The sequence below is a fragment of the Equus caballus genome, chromosome 8, assembly GCF_041296265.1.
Source record: "Equus caballus isolate H_3958 breed thoroughbred chromosome 8, TB-T2T, whole genome shotgun sequence".
Taxonomy (NCBI): domain Eukaryota; kingdom Metazoa; phylum Chordata; class Mammalia; order Perissodactyla; family Equidae; genus Equus; species Equus caballus.
The window spans coordinates 20602899-20625430 of record NC_091691.1 but is presented as its reverse complement, the minus strand read 5'-3'; positions in this window follow the sequence as shown (position 1 = coordinate 20625430).

Below are 22532 nucleotides of genomic sequence, written 5' to 3'. Positions count from 1 at the left end.
ACTGGGAAATCTGTTTATAAAGCCTGTGAGTGATGGTGAGGGGGCGGCTCTGAAGAGCTCTGGGAGGATGGGGGGACGGGGTCCAAGAATCCATCACCAATCCTTTCTCATCAGCTGGCCAAATCCTGTGCCCTTTGAAAGTCGCCTCATCCCCTCAGCTGGGCAGCCAGCACCTGACCGCTGCCCAGTCCCCAGCAGGGCTGACCATCGTATGGCTTGAAGGTCGCCTGGGTCTGCCTCCCAGAGGTCTGAGAATCATAGTGTGCAGGCGTAATTAGAAGGAGTATCAACGGACACTTTTGTAGAGCTTACGACGTGCCAGGCACAATTCTGAGTTCTGTAGAATTTTTTAATTCTTGTGACAACCTCATGAGGAAGTTACTCTGATTAGCTCCGTTTTATAGGTGAAGAAACTGAGGCACAGAGGGGCGAGCTTGTCTAAGGCCCTATAGCTAGGAAGAGGGAGAGCTGGGACTTTAACTCGGGAGTGTGGCTCCAGAGGCAACCCTCTGAACACCTACGCTCTATGCCTCCCTAGCAGAGAAGTTCTGGGTCATGAGTTCAAGCCCCGGTGCCCCGGCACCCCGCAACGGGGTGACTTCTGCAAGCCACTCCCTCTCTGAGGGATGCAGACAGCGATCCTGACCGCTTCAAAGAGCTGCCATGACGTTTCTGAGGTATCCACACAAAGGCAAGGAGAACTTCAGGTTAGCTATGTGATTCTCTCTCCCAAACAGTGGGAACCTCTTTCCCCGCGTCCAAAATTCCAGACAGGGTTGGAAGGGCTGGGAGGGGAAGCTGATGCTTCCCTGCTTGTCTGCCACAGGGTTTCATGAGCAGCAAAGAACATGGTGTACGTATGTAGCAGCATTTTTTATTTGCATCTTGAAATATTTCAGGCACACAAAAGGGGAGAGAATACTATAATAAACAGCTGTGTATTCAACACCCAGCTTAAGAAATAAAATCTTTCAGATACTGTTTCTCCTAAGAAACTCCCCCTCATTGCATTCCTTCCCCTCCCCCTCCAAGGATAACTACCATCCTGATTTTATCATTCATATCTGTGTCTTCACACTTTTACTATGTATGTCTATATGTGTCCTAAAATGATATACGGTATTATGTAACATATGAAAATGTTCCACATATTTTAAAACTTCACATGAATAGTATCAGACTGTCCACATCCTTGTGCAAATTTTGCCCAACATTATGTTTTCGAGGTTGATCTGTACTGATACGCGCATTTCTAGTTGGTTATTTTTAACTACTGTAGAGCATTCCACGGAATGAATGCCCCTCAGCTTACTCGTTCATTCTCCTGTGGTGGAGCATGTTGGTAGTTTCCAGGTTTTTAACATCGCAAACAATGCTGCAATGAATACTCTCATGCATGGCTCGCTGTGCACATGTGTGAGAGTTTCTCCGGAGACCACAGCAGGTGCTGGATTGCTGGGTTGAAATGTGCGTGCATCTCAGAGCCAGTTGGCTAATGCTCTTTTGCTCTCCAAAACAGTTGTACCACTTTATCCTGCCGTAAACAGTGGCTGGGTGGTCTCATGGCTCCACAGCCTTGTCAACCCTTGGTTTTTTCATATGGCAACAATTACAATCGAGAAGCATTATTATTAGGAACGCCGTTTGATCTCTTTGGATGGCCAAGGCGTTCTGTGTGTTGACAGCTGAGCCCGACAGGTGGTCTGAAGTCTTTCCCAAAAGCAAGTCTACCAGAAGCCCAATCTTCTCTTCTCTTCCAGGAAGCCTTCCATGATCCCTCAAAATCTGGACCAGGAGCCCTTTCACTGCTCTGCCACAGAGCACCACATGGTGTACCCAGGGCAAAACGGAAATTGCCTGTTCATTTTTTCTCCTGACTCAACCAACCATCATAAAATTAGGAACTGTCATTCACATTTTAGACCTGGAGCCAAACCCAGAACCTGCACATGGGAGGTGCTCACTGGATTTTATTGAACCGTTAGCTGAATCAATGTTCAGCCTTGTCATCTAGTGCCTGATGCATAGTAGGGGGTCCCTGCATTTTGCTGAATGAATGAATGAACAGGCAAAACAGCCAAATTAAATAGGAGAGAAAATACCTCTAGTTCTAAGGAAGAATTTTCTATTTAATCATTCATGTATTCATTTTTTTTTAGAAAGATTATCCCTGAGCTAATATCTGCTGCCAATCCTCCTATTTTTGCTGAGGAAGATTGGCCTTGAGCTAACATCTGTGCCCACCTTCTTCTATTTTTATATATGGGACGCCTGCCACAGCATGGCTTGATAAGTGATGTGTAGGTCCACACCTGGGATCTGAACCAGTGGACTTAATTGCTGTACCACCAGGTGGGCCCCTATGTATTCATTTTCTTAAAAAGCATTTATTGACTAGCTATTATGAGCCAGGCCCATAGTCCCCATCATTAAGCACCTCATGGTGTGTTATTCTTCAGTGTGACAGATGCTGTGACAGAGGTGAGCCCAGAGAAGGGAGATGGAACCCTGCTGGGAATGGGAGGCGTGAAGTCATCCCAGTGGAGGTGGTACACCCTGAGGGCCCCCCTTCCCTCCTCCTCTCCCACAGTCTCCTAAAAACTCCTCCCCACTATTCCCCCAAATGGCTAAGAGGTCAGATTCAGTTGCTAGATTCATGTCTCCTTTACCTTCAATTTTCCCCAAATCAAGTCAAAAGGTCAGCGTAGTTGAGGTGTGAGCTGAAGGGCTTTTGAATTTGGTCCAGGGAGGTCGATGAAGAGGTTCGCTTCTTTCTTTGTCTATTACTCAAGTGAAAAAAAGAAGGGGGGATTGGGGCTGGCCTTGCTGACAGCGAGGACAGGGGCTGGAAGCAGAAGGGGAGAAAATATCCTGAAAGAGACAAAAGCATGCTCCATGAGACCCTGGTTTTGGGATCCAGGGCACAGCATCTTAGAAGCTCACACCTAGGGATCTGCCAGGCAGGCCTGCAAACACACCTTCCAGCTCAGGCATGCCCATAAACCACTCAGCCAGCACTCGCCGGCTTTCCTGTGATGGCCCCATGATGTATTTACCCAAAGAGAAGAAGTGAAAGGTAGCTGTGGGCAAGAAGCCATAAATCCATCCCAATGTTCAGATGATGTCATCCCAAACTCTCTGCACAGTGCTCCATGGCTTATGAAGTCACCACACCAGCAGACGTCTCCTGGGCTGGTGGGGTGGGCAGCTCCAAAGTTACTTGACCTAATTCACTGAGGGCTTTGCCTTTCACTTTGGGGACAGGAGTTAGTAAGACTTCTCTTTTTTCCCTTGAAGGGAGTCTACCCACCTCCTTGACTCACCTTCTTCTGAGATTTCGGAAGTGAGAACAGCGGAGCTTTGCAAATAACAAGGAAAGTGGACCTGCTTGGAGAGCTAAGTGGCTGCTCCATGATCTCAATGAGCTGGATCCACGCTGGTCCATGTAGAGTTCAAAAAGCAGCCATTCTCTCAATATCGACGTTCTCCTTGGATCTTAAATATCCAGGGCGAAGATTTCTACCTGTTCTGTCCACCTGCTGTGTCCCCAGCACCTGACACATAGGATCCACTCAAGAAATATCTATTGAATGAATGAACCATTGGTTTCAGCTTTCGATGAACTTCACTGCTAACTGAAAATATTGACCAACTGAGATTTTTAAAATTTTGTTAAACTGAAGTAGTCATTCTTAAACCTGGAAGAGAGGAGCACAAATAGATCAACCTTTCCGGAGGGAAAATTCAAAACTTGCTTCAAAAAGCCTTGGACCCCAGTGACTCCACTGCTAGGAATTCATCCCAAAGAAATAACCAGAACTCGGCACTGATATTTAGGTGCAAGATGGTCACTGCAATGTTATTTATGATGGAAGGAAATTGGAAGTAACCCAAGCATTCAGCAATAGAAAACCGGTTGACTGGATTATGTCACCATATATAATGTTTTAGAAAACTATCACTAAGAGTGAATGTGCATAGTCTGTTTGTAAATAGGGTTGGGTGGGTTATAAAGCAGTATGCATTGTATGATCCCAATTTTGTTAGAAAAAAATATGTACATATATGGCTGTACACTAATAAGCTTACAGAGGCTATCTATGGTTGGTGGAATTAGATTATTTAAATTTCTTTCATTGTTTTATTTTATTCTGCAGTTTTCTACAATGAGCGTAACTCAATTGAACAATAAATGTCATGAAGAAATTTAGGGTGAGGGGCTGTAATACCTCGAAGGAAAGGTACGTGACCTGCATAGAAGGGGCACCTATAAAACACGTGTCTTGTTTTAAAGATACAGTCCCTTACCCCACAGCTCGCTCAATCATCCTCATCAAACGTAGATGTTGGTTACCTACCCACAGGTATTTCTATCTGCTACACTGAGCTGTCCCTTTCTGGACCTGAATTCCCTTCCATGGGGATCATGACATTTTAGAAGACCTCAAGCTTTTCCAAGTCAGTCTCTCAGTGAGTTACAGGGTGTAATAGTCAGCTGCTACTGCAAGAATGCTGCGTAACAAATGCTCCCAGAATTCAATGGCTTAAACAACAAACAGTTACCTCTTGCTCAAGACTCTGTGAGTTGACTGCAGTTCTGCTGACCCAGACTGGGTTCAGCTGGGAGGGCTCCAGGTGAAGACAGGGGTTGGTTGGGATCAAGTCTGGTTGATCATCTCTCTCATTCTTCGTGGGCTGGTGGCTACTCAGGACACATCCTTAACATGGCAAATGGAAGGCACATAGAGCCAAGCATTTACACTTCTATTCACATGACGTCCACTAACGTTTTATCGGCCAAAGTAAGTTACATGGTAAGACTAACGTAGTGGGGCAGGGAAAAATACTCCACCGCTTCCAGGGGGAAGTTCTGCAAACTCACATGGCAAAGGGTGTGGACATAGTGTAGCGAGGTTACGAAACACTACAAACAACAACGCAATCCATCACATGTGGGAAGGCCAGTGTCTGGCCACTGCCAACTCTCCCTTCTCCTTGTTTACGTCAAAGATCATAAAACTGTGGAGAAATCAGATTCCATTTTGGGTTGCACAGACTTGATTGTATGCACTCGATTGGGTTGTGCGCTGTTCCTGCGTGATGTCTCTTAATGGCTCATGTGTCTATTTCTTGCCTCTCCCGTGAGGTTGCAGATGAAAGACACAAATGGTACTTTACGTCTTTATAGACTCAGCATCATGCGGTAGGTCCCAGAGCTGACAAACTCACATTTGGACTGTGTGGTGGTTTGCAGAGCGCCAACCTGGTTAAGTTGGAACTATGTTTCCAAGAGTCCCCATAGTGTTTGGTCCAGATTATAATTGGCCCAAAGTGGGATTTGCGGCGAGAGCAGAAGGGCAAAATGAAGACTGGCCGTTGTCCTCAGAGGGTCATCTTGGTTAGATGTGGTGACAAAAGCAGAAGCGTCAGCACTCTCCTCTGTTCTGTTTCCAGTTCTGCTTCCCAGTTGCTGACCAGCAACGGTGCCAGGCTTCCCAGCAGGTGTTCAGAGCGGGACTCACAGAGGCCATGGCCCTACAGCCGCAGAGCCTCCCACAAACCCACCTCCCCACCACAGTCCACCCCCGCCCCCAAGCTTCCCTTTAATAGTCCCATGGCGGCGGCTGGGTGTGTGTGGTTTCTCAGATTGTCTGGTTGGCGATTCCTTCTAGGATCCTCTAGCTTCCCCCCACACCTCCTGTTCCTCAGCTCTGCCTACACTTACCTATTAACACACCCCTTATCCCAGACCTCACCGCAGTTCAGCTTCTCAGATTGGACCCCGACTGGTACAGACCATCTTAAGTGAGAGGCATTTCAGGTAGCAGCTAAAGGGGCATATTTGTTCTCTTATAAATTATGTGTGCCTCACTTTCCTTGTACGTACAAGGGGGCTCTCTAACTCATGGCATGGTTGCGAGAATGAAATGAATTAATCAATGTTAATGAATTGATATACACGGCTAGCACAGTTTACTGCTGGTCCTTATTTCCTACGCTGCCTCTCTAATACCTTTACAGAGAAGGCAAAAGGAATTTCTCCCTCTCCAGGGTGTATGTATGCCCTTCATTTTCAAGCTGCCCGGCTTCCAAAAGTCATTCTGGCTGGTATTCAACTTGTCAGACACCGTGAGTGAAAAGAAAGCTCGGTTGAAAAACAATGCACGTTATATTTCGACCTGTCCGTTGAGAGCTTCTAAAATAATTTTGCTTTCGTCATCACACTCAGTTTCCTGATTCATCCCAGGAGAGAGGAGGGTCAGGAATGGTGATGCCATTTCACAGATGAAGAAACTGATGTGACAGGTTCCAGGTGACAAGACTGCTTAATAACAGGAAGTAACTCCGCGAATTCTCAGGCCAGGTCCAGGGGTTTGTACGCTACACCAAAATGATATAATATCTTCAATGTTTGAGGCCAGGCTGTGTGCCAGTGACTGTGGTAAGGCTTTTCCTTTGTTCTTCCCAGGTGCCCTGCAAGTTAGACATTATCATCCATTTTTTAAATGAGGAAACGAAGGTATCGGGATGTTTAGTAACGGGCCCGATGTCATACACTTGTCTCCGAAGAGAGATTCTGTGGATACAAGTATCCACCACGAAGCTACGTGGTAACAATACTGGGAGAGGGATGGCTGACTGAAGCCCCAAGCCGGGCCAGATCTGAAGCCATCGATTGACTATAAGATCTGCAGACACAGCCACATCCGCACATCTCTTGTAAATCCAGCAGATTAAATTATTGGTCCCCATGTTTAAATGGTCCCCTGAGGTCGTACACACATCCACACCTTTGCTGAGGCCTCACAGTGGGTGGGGTGTGCTTGCTGTGGGGGCATGGCCATGTGACTTGTTTTTTGGGGTTTTTTTCTTTCCTTCTTTATTTTTTTGAGGAAGATTAGCCCTGAGCTAACTACTGCCAATCCTCCTCCTTTTTTTTTTTTTTTTCCTGAGGAAGACTGCCCCTGAGCTAACATCCATGCCCATCTTCCTCTACTTTATGTGTGGGATGCCTACCACAGCATGGCTTGCCAAGTGGTGCCATGTCCGCACCCAGGATTCCAACTGGCAAACCCCGGGCTTCCTAAGCAGAGCGTGCACACTGAACCGCTGTGCCACCAGGCCGGCCCCCGTGTGACTTGTTTTGACCAATGGGATGTTAGTAGATGGGATGCCTCCTATCCTATCCAAAGGCTTGAAATGCGCTTGCACAGTTGGCCTGCCTCGGTTGCACTCTTGTGCTCCACGGCGGAAAGAAGGTGCTCGAGGTAGCGAGCGCTCTTTCAGCCTTGGCTCCGGAATGAGACACGTGGAGTCGATCACATGTCCTGGATGGTCCGCGGAAACCAGGCCTGGACTCAACCTGGAGCCTGATGTCCTGCTTAACCCAGCTGAGTTGCAGCGGTCCCACCGACCTGTGAGCTTGAGAATGAATGGTGGTTGTCTTAAGCCCCTGAGTTTTGGGGTGGGTTTGCTATGCTGCATTATTGTGGCCAGAGCTGACTAACAGGCTAAGATGCCCTGACTGTGTCGGGGGGAAATTTGCTAAAGAACGTGCCTGAGAAGCTCCTGTCTCAGTACCGATGCACGTTGTGTGTGCTCCCGTGCACATGAGCCTGGAAGTCTATAGATCGCATGTTATCGGTGGCTTTCTGTGGGGAGGGGATTTCCAGGAACTTTCATTGTGTAAATTACACATAGTTGTAATGTTCTATTTTTTAAACCAAAAAACATATAGTACTTTCGTAATTACACAATAAAGATTGGGTTCCTTTATAAGACTTAATACATTCTGGTCAGGAATGGCTCTGTCAACAGGAAGTGACTTTCTCTTGAGTGAACAGACAAACATTTCCTTAGGAGGGCTGTTCCCTCCGCTACCCAGATTCCTCTGGCCATGTGACGGGAGCAAGTTCCCTGAAAGCACCGAGATGAAAGATGGGAAAAAACAAACAAGAGACGGTTTCTCCAGAACAGTGGGTCTCAACCGGGGATGGCTGTATTCCCCCCAGGGAATACTAAGCAATGTCTGGAGACATTTTTGGTTGTCCCCACTGGGGGAGGTGGTGGGAGGATGCTCCTGGCATCTAGTGGGGAGAGCCCAGGGATGCTGCTAAACTCCTACAGTGCACAGGCGAGCCCCCCAGTCCCCAAAAAGAATCATGCAGCCCCCAAATGTCAACAGTGCTCAGTGTTGAGAAATACTGATTTAAAGGCTGTCCGGGAAGCCCTCTCTGGTCCCAAATCTATGATAGGCACACCCGACAGGACCCCAGCTTGGTGCATCCGGGGTTAACCTGGAGCTTGTTCAATATGAATAATATGCAGAACCTGGGCATCCCAAACTTCGGGCCTGGAAAGTGAGCAAGGTGTGGGTGTAGGGAGCTAGACCAGGCTCCAGAAAGGGCTGGTGCCCAAGACAGAGCATGTGGTGGGTTCATGATGTGAGAACATCTGTGCCAAAATTGCTTCTAGGATAAAATTAGACCTCCAGTCACAGAGCAGTATGCATACTGTGAGCCGACTTTTGTGAAAATGAAAGAAATAAAATATTTTTCTCTTTTGTATATATACATATATGTGTGCGTGTATGTGTATGTATTTATATACACACATATACACATTATATACATACATATATACCATATATCATGTATATGTATAGTATATATCATATATATTTCTAGAAAAAGGTCTGGAAGTATATACACTATGCTATGAGTAAAGTAGTTGGGAAAAACAGGTATAGAAAACAGATAAATTTCAGTTTTTCACTTTGCATTTATCACTGTCTCAGATTTTTTTTTACGGCACCCATGCATTAGCATTATAATATTTTATAAAAAGAAAATAATAATTAAAAATGTGTAACAGAATAAGTATATTTAAACATATACTGTTGTTATAAACATAGAAATACCACTCACAATGGTGTAATGGGCAGTGGTTGAACTTTTATAAGTTTAAAAAAAAATTATATTCCATAAAATTTATGCATTTTAAGAGTACAATTCAATACTATTTTAGCAAATTTGCAGAGTTGTGCAAGCTTCGCTACAGTCCAATTTTAGAACGTTTTCATTGCTCCAAAAAGGGGCCCTTGAACTGATTTGCAGCCACTGGCCCTTCTGACCCCAGCCCCAGGACAACTCTAATCTGCTTTCCACTCTTACGCATTTGCCTTTGCTAGACGTGGCATATATATGGAGCCAAACACTATGGGGTCTTCTGCTGCTGGCTTCTTTCACTTAGCGTGAGGTTTTGGAGATTCATCCGTGTTGTAGCACGCATCGATGCCCTGGTCTTTTTTATTGCCAAGTGGGATTCCATTGTCTAAATATACCACATTTATGTATCCTTTCACCAGTTGATGGACATTTGGGTTGTTTTCACTTTGGGGCTCTAGTTTATGTTTTTTAATATGTTTTAAAAATATATTTATAATTACACCTCGAAAAACACCAGTATTTTCCTGTATACACATACAGCCCAAAATATAACAATTCCTTTAAATACGTAAATGCTGCGGATAATATTCTCTGTCTATCTATCTGATGTCCCCACATTCTCAGCAAAGTCTCAAGAGTTTAGAACTCTTTAATGTGGAAGCCATGAAGTTATTTTGTTAAAAGGACTAAAAGCAGAATACACTAGATACACGTGTGCTATATATTATAGTAGATAATATTCATTAAAAGCTTATCTTATGCTGAGAAACTATTAAAGTGCTTGATGAGTATTCGTTCCTTTTAGTCTCTTGACTGTCCTTCGAGGAGGATAATGTTATTACCCTTATTTTACAGATGAGGAAACTGAGGAGCAAGCAGGTAACATGATTAAGCCCCCAAGGGTACATAGTTAGGAAATAGAAGGATTTGAAGCCAGGAGTCTGGGTCTGACCCGCAGCCCCCTAACCACTATGCATGCACTGAATTTTTTCCATCAGTATAAATTACCTTGCTTATTACAGTCTGTATACTCCTTGGCTTTAAAGCATCCTCGCCGACATAATCCGAGCATTGCATTTCCCTGCTAATGTGCTACAGCTGGAGCTTTTTGATCGCCTACCCAGTATGAAGTCTGAGACCTCGGGCTTTGGGGTCCTGCCACTTAGTGGCGTGGTGCACCCTTGAGCAGGTGCTCAACCTCTCCAAGCCTTGGTCTTCTCATCTGTGAGACAGGGATAGCCCACCTCATAGGATTGCTCTAGTAGTAAATGAGATGAACATGGATGCCTCATGCACAAAAAGCATTGACTAGTGTAAACTGGTGTCATTTTTGCTCTGCTTGTGTCTTGCCTCTATTTACCACTCATGTTCACATCAGCTGTTAATATTGATACCTAGCACGCGTGGCTGCTTTTACACAAATCCACATTTATATTTACACATCGAGAGGCATTCGCTTGGAATCATGAAGTAAATAGGAGGGCAGCAGGGGCAGGCTCCGATCTGCACAATCTTTCGGAGGAGAACAGAGAAAACTCTTTGCTCAGGGCATGTACACGCAGACCCCAGATGCACAGGCCGCCTTTGCTCACCAGCCCCCCCAACCCCAGCATCCCGCCATCCCCCTCTCTTCCAGCATTCCAAACTGCAGAGCTGACCCTGTCTCTCTTGATGATTTAAGTTTTGGAGAAGGACCGAGAAGGATTTGTTTTGACATTTAAAGGCAATCCAGGTAATGAATGGCAGGGGCAGCGTCCACCTCCCGTCCATATATCTGCGCAACAGTATCTATTTTTGACGTAGCTGACACGCCATTTCCTTTGGCAGCGCAAGCGGGCCTCGTCTTTAAATTAAACTCGTCTCTGACCCCTCCGATCTGCAGCTCGTTCAGGGGCAGACGCTGGCGAGGGGAGCAAGAGACCCGGGGCAGACCTGTTGGCGGTCAGTGATGTATGGTGCAAGGGGCCCGTGCGCCGTGAGCTGGAACCGAGTGCCTCTCTAACGCATTAACTAATGACAGAGGATGTCCCCAAACCTTCTAATCACCTTTAATGCACACATTTAGAAGCCAACTTTAAAGCAGTCAAGATAAACAGGTCAGACAAACAGACAAAAGAAAACAAAATAAAATCATATCCTTGTCTCGAGGGGGCTGGTTTGGGGTTGGGAGGGGGCGATGCATTTGATGAATAATTAACTCCAGCAAAGAGACTGCCAGGCTTCCGTGAGCATCTTTGTCTCCATAACTAGCTGATCCCTGAACCCAGTGCCCAGAGGTTCCAGAATTCTGTCCCACAGGCTGACTTGGCAGAGCAGAGAGAAAGCCCGGCTTTGCCACGTTATTAGCCGGGGGACAAGTCTCTTTCCTTTTCCAAGGCTCAATTTGCTCATCTGTAAAAAGTCCTCCACGGCCTTTGAAAAGTTATTGTGGAGTCTAAATGCACAGAAAGAGACAGAAGGCTAGAAAGAGAGAGAGATGGAGAGACAGAGAGAAGAAGAAGAAGAAGGAGGGGGAGGAGGAGAGAGAGAATATATACGTGCAAGCGATTTATAAGCTGTTGCAATGTACTTTCCAAATGTTGCAGTTATTACATAATGATGAGGAGATATTCGAGGCCTATGATGGAAAAAATAATAACAGTAAAAGGAGGTCTTTAGCTGGCCTGCCTTCTAAGCCATCTGAACATTTCTCTCCATGCTCTGCCATCATTCTCTCCAATCCTTTTCCCCTGAGGTCTTGCATCTTTGATCTTTTACTTAAAAAAAAAATTTTAAAGACAGCCAGGGGTCTCAGAGCCTGTGTGATCCCTTCTGATTTAAACCTTAAATAAAACAAAGACCTCCTGGAGAATACCATTGCCAGGTTGCCTTCTCTGATATTTGGGCAAATTTTCTTTCTGTCAAAGCAAAGAAAAGTGGGGTGGGTGAGTGTGTTGTGGGGGCTGGAGGAGCCCACTCTCACACACATGCACACCCAGCCTTCATCCACTAGCCAAGAATTCTCCTGACATGGCGCTTGGGTGGAAAATGATTACAGTTTTCGCCAGGCCAGAGTCACCTTGGGGCCTGGCACTGGCTCCTGTGGGATGATGGAAGACGTGTGCCAAGAGCCAGAGAGAGAAATGATGAGGAACCTCTTTCCAGAAAGCTACTATCTACCCAAGGCTTTCTCTCCGGTGGCAGCTGCTATAACTGTGCCCCTGGGAGACGGAGTCTGGGAAAGAGTCTCCAAGCCTGACCTACTGCCAGCCAGAGTCCTGTGTCTCCGTGTCCTCAAACCCACTGTGATCAATGCCCCAGAAACACAGCATGTTTTGGTCCCTGCATAGAAAAAGACTAAGGGTCTGAAGTGGTCCATGCTCTGTTGGTGGATGACCCCCTTTCTCATGATGTCTCCTAATATCTCACGGAATTAGATATCCAGGAAACTTACTTTGGGAAAACACTATTTCCATGTCAAGCTTTGTCCTTGCCCCCTCTCTGCCCATCTTATTACTAATCATGACCTGGAAGATAGCCCTGTTTAGAGAGGACATCAAACTGGAAAGGATACCTCAAATTTGGATGGTCTTAATCTAAAATTCTAAATATTGCTAGACAAAACATTGAGCTTATTTTTATTTTTTAATCTGATGCCAAAATATAGGATAGAGAAGTGGCTTCACCACAGTTGATGTGACCGTGACTTGGGGGTTTGGGTTACTGAAACCCAGGAACGACAAATGATGTCAAAATAACTTGGGGGATACAATCCAAATGTCCGTTAGTTGATGAACAGATAAACTAAATCTGGTCTATCCGCAAACAGAATATTATTCAGCCATGAAAAGGAATGAAGTGCTGATACATGCTACAACAGGGATGAGAAACCAGTCATAAAAGACCACAAATTATATGATTCATTCATATAAAAGGTCCAGGACAGGGAAATCTATAGAGACGGAAAGTAGGTTAGTGGTTGATTAGGACTGGGAGGGGCCAAGGAGAGGGATGATAGCTAAGGAGTACAGTAGTTCTTTTTGAGATGATGAAAATATTAAAAAAAATTAACTGGGATGATAGCTGTATATAGCTGTAAATATACTAAAACCCACTGAATTGTACACTTTAAATAGACGAGTTGTATGGTATGTGAATTACACCTCAATAAAGCTGTTAAAAAAAGTGACACAGCAGTGCGCTAGGCTTCATTCACAGGACAGCAGCTGAGCCAAGGTCCCGTTTGATTGGAACCACCCCTCGGATTCGTGTCTGCGGCTCCACTGTTGCTGAAGGACGGGGAATACCAAGACAGAGGGGTTCTGGAGCTCAAGGCACACGGATGAAGTAGTCTGTGGCTGTCAGTCCTGGGACAGAAGACTGCAGCCCACAAATATGTAGAGAGTTGTGTTGTTGAAGAAAAAAAAAAAATCTCATTTTGTATAATTGATGAAGGTCCCCTGGGAATTGATGTGGGCGCATCTTGGTAGAGATTTTAAAGCTAGAGTTCTTTAAAATATATATATACATATAGGAGGGGCTGCCTGTGAGAGCGAGAGCACCCTGTCAAGGCACTATTCAAGAACCAAGTGGGGACATCTGTCTGGGTTGTTAAGAGGGATTCTTGTACTAAGAGGAGAATTGGGAATAGAAGCCTGCCAAGGACGTGTCCAATTCTTAAGCGCCTATGATTCCGGGAAGACTAGATCCCAGGTTCATTAGAATCCTGCTAAAGCAACGTCTGCTTTGGAAAAAAACTCAGGATGAGGTGGGCCAAGAAGCTTGACTTGAGGACCATTTTATAAGGCTTCTGGAGGTACCGTCCTTGGGTATCTGTGATGATTCTGAGGGCCATCCTCAGGAGACAATATCATATAGTGAATTTGAGCATAGCTTTGGAGTCAGAGAGACGCAAGTTCGAATCCTGACCCTGCTACTTATTTGCTGTAGAAGGTTGGGGCAAGTTACTTTGTTTCTCAGTTTTCTCATCTACAATATCAGAGTGATACATATACATCATAGGCTTATTAAAGCATTAAAATGACAGCTCTTGTTGACATCCTAAATTCTCTTATCTGCAAAGACAAAATCAACGTGGTAAAACCTTCATGTAAAACATAAACGTTAAAAACTAGAAGCAAACGGGGGGCTGGCCCCGTGGCCGAGTGGTTAAGTTCGCGCGCTCCACTGCAGGCGGCCCAGTGTTTCGTTGGTTCAAATCCTGGGCGCGGACATGGCACTGCTCATCAGACCACGCTGAGGCAGCGTCCCACATACCACAACTAGAAGAACCCACAACGAAGAATATACAACTATGTACCGGGGGGCTTTGGGGAGAAAAAGGAAATAATAAAAAAAAAAATCTTAAAAAAAAAAAAAAAACTAGAAGCAAACGTCCTAAAATCTCACCTCCCAGAGACACATGCTCCTTCCCCTTTATACTGTGATATATTTTCCATATTTGCTTCAATAAGAGTTTATTGTTTTTGTCAGGAAAAAAAGTACAGTAAACTTGAGACATTATTAAAGCTTGACCCTATCCTTACTGAATTCTGAGAGCTCTCTTACGAGGCACCTTCACCTCCAACATCCTTTGCTAAAACATAGGCTGTGGGGGCCAGCCCCGTGGCCAAGTGGTTGGGTTCACGTGCTCCCCTTCGGTGGCCCAGGATTTCACTGGTTCGGATCCTGAGCACGGACATAGCACTACTCATCAGGCCATGTTGAATCAGTGTCCCACATGCCACAGCTAGAAGTACCCACAACTAAAATATACAACTATGTACTGGAGGGATTTGGGGAGAAAAAAAAAAAAAAGAAGATTGGCAACAGTTGTTAGCTCAGGTGCCAATCTTTAAGAACAACAACAAAAAAAAACATAGACTGTAGTACTAAGACTTAGGTGCTAGGAAAACTCAGATTTGGGATCTAGTCTCCATCCTCCTGCAGCACCTGCATCCCCATCATTGTCATTACCACCATCATCATATCACCTCCACTATAACCTCTGTTACGCCGACCATGATCATACCCACTGTGACTAACACCACGATGCAATTATCATCACCACCACTAACAGCATCCTCGCCGTCGCCCCCCGTACCAATGCCACCATTGCCACCATAATTACCACATCCCACCATCAACATCACCACAACTACCGCTTCCACCGTTACCATCATCACCACTATCATCCTTGCTACCACCACCATTACTACCCCATCACCACCACCACCAAAATCACTGCTACTACCACTTCCACCATCACCACCACCATAATTGTCACCACCACCACCATCACCGCCGCCATGAGCAATTATGAAGTGCCCTCAGGCAAGTCCCGTCAGCTCTCTAGATTCTTTGCTTGCATCTTAGGCTTGTTTGCCTATTTTTAATTAGCCCTCTACTTGACCCCGTAAAGAGTTTTAACAGTCTTTCCTTATTTCATTCCTACCAAGGACCCAGTGGACTTATGGGCATTCAGTTCCGGGTGTCAGCAGCTGAATATGCACTAAATTTTTCATTTGTATTAAAATTCTCTGTAGTCCGTAACTTGGGAACTTCTCTGTTAAAAAGTTTTCCCTCTCAGGTTCTGAGTTTCTAAGACCAGTTTTCTTGGAAGATTGAACCACACAAATGCACTCAAGAAAGGATGGGAGAGAAGCCAGCACCACAAAGATGGTTTCCCGAGCCCAGCGCTTGGGCAGCTCAGTCTTATAAGCAAAGTCCTCCCCCAAAGAATCTGGGCCGGCTTTGATTTTTCTGGACTCCATCCTTGACCTGTTGCCTCATAGCGGAGCGTGTTTCTGAGAGACGCGATCAAGACATTCCACTGAGTTATACTACATCCAAATATCAGACGATGCCTTTGAACCCCTCCGACAAACCACAAACTTAGGAACCGACATTGACACGACACTCAGCGGATTGAAAACACTGGTCAGCGGAAGAAGGGGAGGGTGTGGGCAAAGGCTCTTTGATTAAATGTGTTTCTTTCTCTTTGTTCTCTAATGGGGTCTCAAGGTACCGCCTAGCAACTTCGAAGTTCACGGGCTTGCTTTCTGAAGAGAGTCTCTATCAGGGTCCCTCAGAAGTTTCCAGCCAAGAGCAATATGAGAGACGTGTTATTGGTTTGAATCACCAAGCGTTGCAATGGCTAAACAAACAAGAAAAGGAAGGCATAGAGGAGAAACGTCTCCTGAGAAAGAAAGGGACGTGAAGGCAATCTAAGGATTCGCAGTCAAAACATCTCGTGCTCCAAAGAATCGGCCTTATCTTTGCACAGACTCTCTTCGCAGGACTGACTGTCTAACTTCCATGCCACATTTTTAGTCCCTCCACACTGGTTTTAGTTTTTGCCAAGATGGATGTCGGGTCCGAATTAAAACCAGAGTCATTTATCTCTGCCAGAGCATTTTCTTCTTCTCCACGACGGAGAGTTATGAAGATAGGTGCCTTTTAATCGGAATGTGCCCCTTCCAAAGTTATCAGGCCCCTGTGGTTTGCTGATAACCAAAGAGACTCAACCTCAGAGGGGCAGAAGCCCCTTGAGGATAAATGAGGAGACCATTAAAAAGAAGACATATGGCTTTGCAGCCAAGGGGGAGAGAAGGAAGCGGTGTTCTGATGCAGCGTGATTCTGTTTGCTAGTAAAAGGGGCTTTCAAAAGGTTGCGCTCCCCAATTTTCCAAATCTTCGCTCAACCGCCTTTATTTGTACCTGTTCTTTAGGCCTAATCTTGGGGGAAAATATCAGAATTCCAGGTACCTTTTCAGTTAAGGAAAAAAAGCTAGAAGGAAACCCTGCCATTTGTAACAACGTGAATGGACCTTGAGGGCATTATGCTGAGTGAAATAAGTCAGACAGAGAAAGACGAATACTGTATGATCTCACTTATATGTGGAATCTAAAAAAAAATCCGGACTCACAGATACAGAGAACAGATTAGTGGTTGCCAGAGGTGGGAGTGGCGGGTGGGGGAAATGGGTGAAAGGAGTCAAAAGGGGAAACTTCCAGTCGCCAGATAAATAAATCCTGGGGCTGTCATGTACAGTAGGGTGACTAAGATTAACAATACTATATTGTATATTTGAAAGTTGCTAAGGGAGTAGATCTTAAAAGTTCTCATCACAGGAAAAGAACCCTGTTGACTATGCGAGGTGACAGATGTCAACTCAACTTAAAGTGGTGATCATTTTGCAATATATACATGTATCAAATCGTTATATTGTATGCCTAAAACTAACACCATGTTACACGTCCATTATATCTCAATTCAAAGGGAAATATATTACAAACTGGAAAAACAATATGTTAAAACAAAAGCTAGGAAGCAATTTCGAGCCTGTGACTAATTTCTTCCTCTCCCCTCTGCTCACAGAGGACATGGATTCTCTCTGAAGCCAGAGTCTGACTCTGAAACCTTGTCGGTAGGAGACCCAGCCTCTGCCCAGAGAGTCTACACTGATTGGAGGAATAGGATAAACAGCAGAGGATATTTCTGTCCTCTGAGGTGAAGCAAGGTGTGCATTTTATCGAGGGACACAGGACAAGGCTCTTATGAATGGCGATCAGCAAACCCACATGGTGGGGACCTAGAAAGGATCCGACTCATGGAATCCATTACTGTGCACCGCCCACCTCTCAGCTCCTAGGAGCCCTGGGATGTGTAGCTGCTTTTTGGAGTCCAAGACCCGGAGCATCATCTGGGTCTGCCTCATGTATGCTGCTTGCTGTTTCATATTAATTACTAATAATTACAGACTACTGCGGTTACAGGCGCTCTGATATTCGGCAACACGTTAGGGTGTCCATGTTATTAAATGCCTTCGACATGAGGGAAACAAAAGCCAAGGGGGCCTCATCAGAAGCCAAGTGAAGCAGAGTGAGGAAATCCATGAGTGGCATGTCACTCAGTGATGAATCTGACTCACCAGAAATGGAAAAATAATTAAGAACAAAAAAACACATTATTTTGAGCAAAGTTTGTCTTTTCCCGCCCTTATGCCCAGAGACTTTCTCTCATGGTTAAAGCTACTAGCTGTTTCACAGAATATTAAGGTTCTCAGGATTTGGAGGATGGAGAACCCGTCCCAGCAAGGATTCTGGAAGCTTCGGGCCACGGCCCTGGATGGAGACGAACCGACTCCGGTGGAGCTGGTACTGGCTGGACAGATGTATCGTTACTGCCCTCTAGTGGCCAAAGCTTGGCTGAACTTTAAAAGAGATTTTTCGCTCTGAGCTGGGTGTTGAGTGCTTTTGAAAAGCTATTTTGTAACTTGTCTGTTGCCTTGGTGCTGCGGGAATGGCTTTCCCCTCCACGACTCTGGTTCTTTCATTGTCCGCTGTTTCGGATCCTTTTGGGGGAGAGGCTGAGTGTGAGCTAAGTGACAATTTTTGAAAATGGCAAATTGCAATTTTTCTGAGAACATCTTTTCACCTCCAAAGTAGACCATTCTTCGCCTGCACAATTTCCTCTTGACTGCTTATATCCGAAAGCAACATCTTCATTTTATAAATGTCTTTTATTGCCCACGTTTCTTGGGCAAAATCACTTTTTGTCTTCATGCTAGTTGTGTGCCTTGCAAAGGCTCTAAAAATCAAGCAATTCCCTTTGATTTGGAAATTCCACTTCCGGAAATTTTAGGTAATCGCTATGGATCTGAGCAAGACTGAGGAGAAGCTATTTGTTGAAGGATTCTTCATAGCAAAGAGAAAAAACTTACAAACCCCCTACATGTCCGATGAGACAGAATTTGATAAATTATAGTTCAACCAACTGCTGAAGTGAGATGTTATGATTAAGAATGATAGGTTTGGGGCCGGCCCTGTGGCCGAGTGGTTAAGTTTGTGCCCTCAGCTTCGGCCACCCAGGGTTCGCTGGTTCGGATCCTGGGCACAGAGCTACACAGCACTCATCAAGCCACTCTGTGGTGGCGTCCCACATAGAAGAGCTAGAAGGACTTACAACTAGGATATACAACTATGTCCTGGGGCTTTGGGGAGAAACAAAAAAGAAGATTGGCAACAGATGTTAGGTCAGGGCCAATCTTCCTCACCAAAAAAAAAAAAGGAAAAGAATGACATATTATAGTTCAGAAGATCCTTTTTGCTAACAGATAGGGACACTAAGTTCTGGAGGAGGTGACTTTTTTTGCATCTCACACAAAACGTGGGTGATGGTTTTGTGGATGTTCACTTTGGGATGTCGTTGAGCTGCACGTTTTCTAAATGTCTGTAGATTGCGTAATTTTAAAAGATTTTTTTTTTTAAAGCAGACATCCTAACCCCTAATTTAACACTCTTTCTCCGACACTATTCTGCTCCCAGCAAGAAAGGTTGAAGTACGAAAGAGGAAGATGTGGAATCGTGGCCTCTTGTAACTCGATTTAAAAATTGCATTCAGAACATGATGAGAATAGATTTGCTTACAAATGACTTTCTCTTTGGTGAGTCGGAAGACAGCGTGAAACGCCCCTCAACAGAAATCCACAACTTGTTAGAGACGTGGAAACAATACATTTAAAATGCTTGGCTCCCTGGAGATCGGAGGGTCTCCGTGAATCTCACAAACTCATATTTCCTTATGGCCATAAGAACTGTGACTTGCCAGATCTTTTGCTTTAAAAAAAAAAAAAACCATAGAATATTTAGAGAAACACAGTTTGCCTAAATGTCAGAGGTAACTTACAACTCTTCTCCTCTCTATTTCCTTGTCGGAAGCAGAGAAAGGATGAGCCCGTTTTGAGTCACACTGAATAAGTATTTATTTTGTGTCCATCATCTTGAGACAATAGTGAAAAACAGCTCAGCCCCAGACATCAGGGTGCCCTGGATCTGGCCGGGAGGAAATTTTCCATCTATGAAAAAAAAAATAGAGACCAACATAAGACAAGTGAATGCACTGTGATACGTGAAACACAATCAAGTACGAGAAACTTTGTCAGACTGATATGGATATATGTCCATATCATATATAAAGACAAGTGAGTTGAATCTCTACAGCTTAGTTTCCCTCTCTATAAAATGGGAGCAATATTAGTACCTGCCAATGTAAAAAATTAAATAAGAAAATACAGGGGCCGGTCTCGTGGCTGAGTGGTTAAGTTCATGCAGCCCGGATTTCGCCGGTTCCGATCCTGGACACAGACCCAGCACTGCTCATCAGGCCATGCTGAGGCAGCGTCCCACACAGCACAACCAGAAGGACCTGCAACTAGAATACACACAACTATGTCCGGGGGGGCTTTGGGGAGAAGAAGAAGAAGGAAAAAGAAGACTGGCAACAGATGTTAGCACAGATACCCATCTTTAAAACAAAAAAAAAAAACAGTTTAAAAGAAAATGCACATTGCTAGAACGTTAAATGCTCAAATCTGTTCATAGAATACTAATTATTATCATTAGTGAATATCTTTGAGCCTGGCCAACCAGAGAGCTCGAGGGGAACTGCTCAATCTGTGCATCAGGTCAGGTGTGCCCGTGCTAACTTTGGGAAATGGCTTCTCCAGCTGAGAAATAACCAAGATGCCTGAGAAATCCTTTCCACAACCTTTGCCAGTTTCTCTCAGTAGATGGCGCCCTTGAGACCTTCGCCCACAGGGAGTCTTTTTTTTTTTTTTTTTTCCCATCCCTGGGGAAAAGAACTGGTTTTTGTGCCAAGTACAAGTTTGGAGGACAAGATATCCAATTCCTAAAGATCTTAATTTCCTAACCCTGTCAGCACAGAATGTATTGCTTAAGAAACGCGGCCACGAATAAGTGAGCGGGAGGCAGGAAGCTCTGCTCTGCCTTGTCAAATGTCAGGCCACTTGGGGGTCTTAGTCATCTTCTCTACTTCCCTTTGCAAGGCTGTGCAGTCTTGAAGAGGACACACAGGCCCTGGTGCCTGGAGATCTGGCTTTGAATCCTGGCTCTGACTCCAGCTTGCTGTGTGACCGCAGATCTCGCTTGCCCCCACGTATCAAACAGAGAGAGAACGCCAGAAAAGCTCAAACCTTGGATGGCGAAACGAAAGCTGCTGTTGAAGGACTTACGCTTTTCTCAGCACTTTATCTGTGTTATCACTTTTAATCTTACACAACCCTATGATACTATTAGTATTGTTAGCGACCTCAGGTCATAGATGAGGAAACTGAGGCACGGTGCAATTACTTGCCCGGGGTCACACTTCTAAATAAATGACAGAGCCAACCTTTGACCCAGGCAGTGTGGCTCCACAGCTCACGCTCCTAGCTGCTGTTCTGTTCCACCTTCCTATCTGTGAGATTGGAACATTCACCACTCTATCCCCAGCCTGGATCTAGGACCTGGTACAGAGTAGGTCAGTGAGAAGAATACAAAAACTTGGATATCCATCACTTAAGAGTGTGAGAAAATTAGATTTTCATCTAGATAACAGCATCTTAAAGAATATTGGGGCTGGTTGAATCTTTAGGAGTCAGTTTATCTAGATGCCTAATTTTCAAATGGGGAAATTGCCACCCTGTAGGGGTTTTAAAAAATAGCTATAGATTATTTGATACTAGCTCATAGAGAAATGGGGTCAGTGTTCCCTCCCCTTGCATCTGGGCTGACTTCAGTGACTTGCTTAAAACCCATGGAATATGGTGGAAGTGAGGCTGTGTGGTTTTTTTGAGGCTGGGTCATAAAAGTAGAAGCAGCTCCCACCTTATTTGCTGGAACATTCTTCCTTGGACCCTGAGCTGCCATATCAGAAGCACAGCTTCCCTAAGACTCCTGTGCTGGTCAGATCACGTGGAGATGCTCTGGTTGCAACCAGCTGGGCGGGTGACAGCCAGCCAGCCACGCGAGTGAGCCATTTTGGATGTCCAACCTAATTGTACCATCCCATGCCTGAGCTTTGATCAACGTCTGACTGCAACCACATGAGGGACCCCAAGCCAGAAGCACCCAAATGAGCCTTTCCTGTTTCCCAGCCCACAGAACCGAGAGCAACATAAAATGGTTTGCTTTAAGCCACGAAGTGCCAGGCTACTTTGTTACACACCAGTAGTAACTACAACACACCCAGGGAGGGGAGGGGACTAGCCCAAGACATCCTCGGAAGTGGCAAGACCAGGGCTAGAACCCAGCTCTCCTGACCCTCAGCCAGCGTTCTCCCATGCCAAGCTGAGCCTGTTTCCCAAGCCATCTGGAGATGCTTCCCCAGGAATTATTCCAATCAGGAGGGGAGGTGACAAACTCTCTAACAGACTTCTGTGCACGACGCCAGGGAACACAGAAGAAAAGTCACACGCCAGGGAGAAGAGACAAATGGCCCATGCAGAAGAATTCCAAATAACTTATGCAGATACTCTGCCGACAAGGCAGTGGAACAAAGCTCCCATCCCTTAGGTGTGGCCTGGGCAGAGTGACTTTCTTCCAAAGACGACAGTGTGGACGGGGGAACAAAGACTAACTTTACAGTGGAGAAACTGACAAATAGTACCTCGGCCCATGGGAGGTCACGCAGGGACCCTTGAGAGGAGGTGACGTCAGTGGTACTTCCTCTCTGTGGTCTTCCTCCCCAGAACCCATCACCCCAGTTAATCGTGAGAGAAACGTCAGCAAAATCTCGAAGGAGGCACCTGATCAGAACTCCTC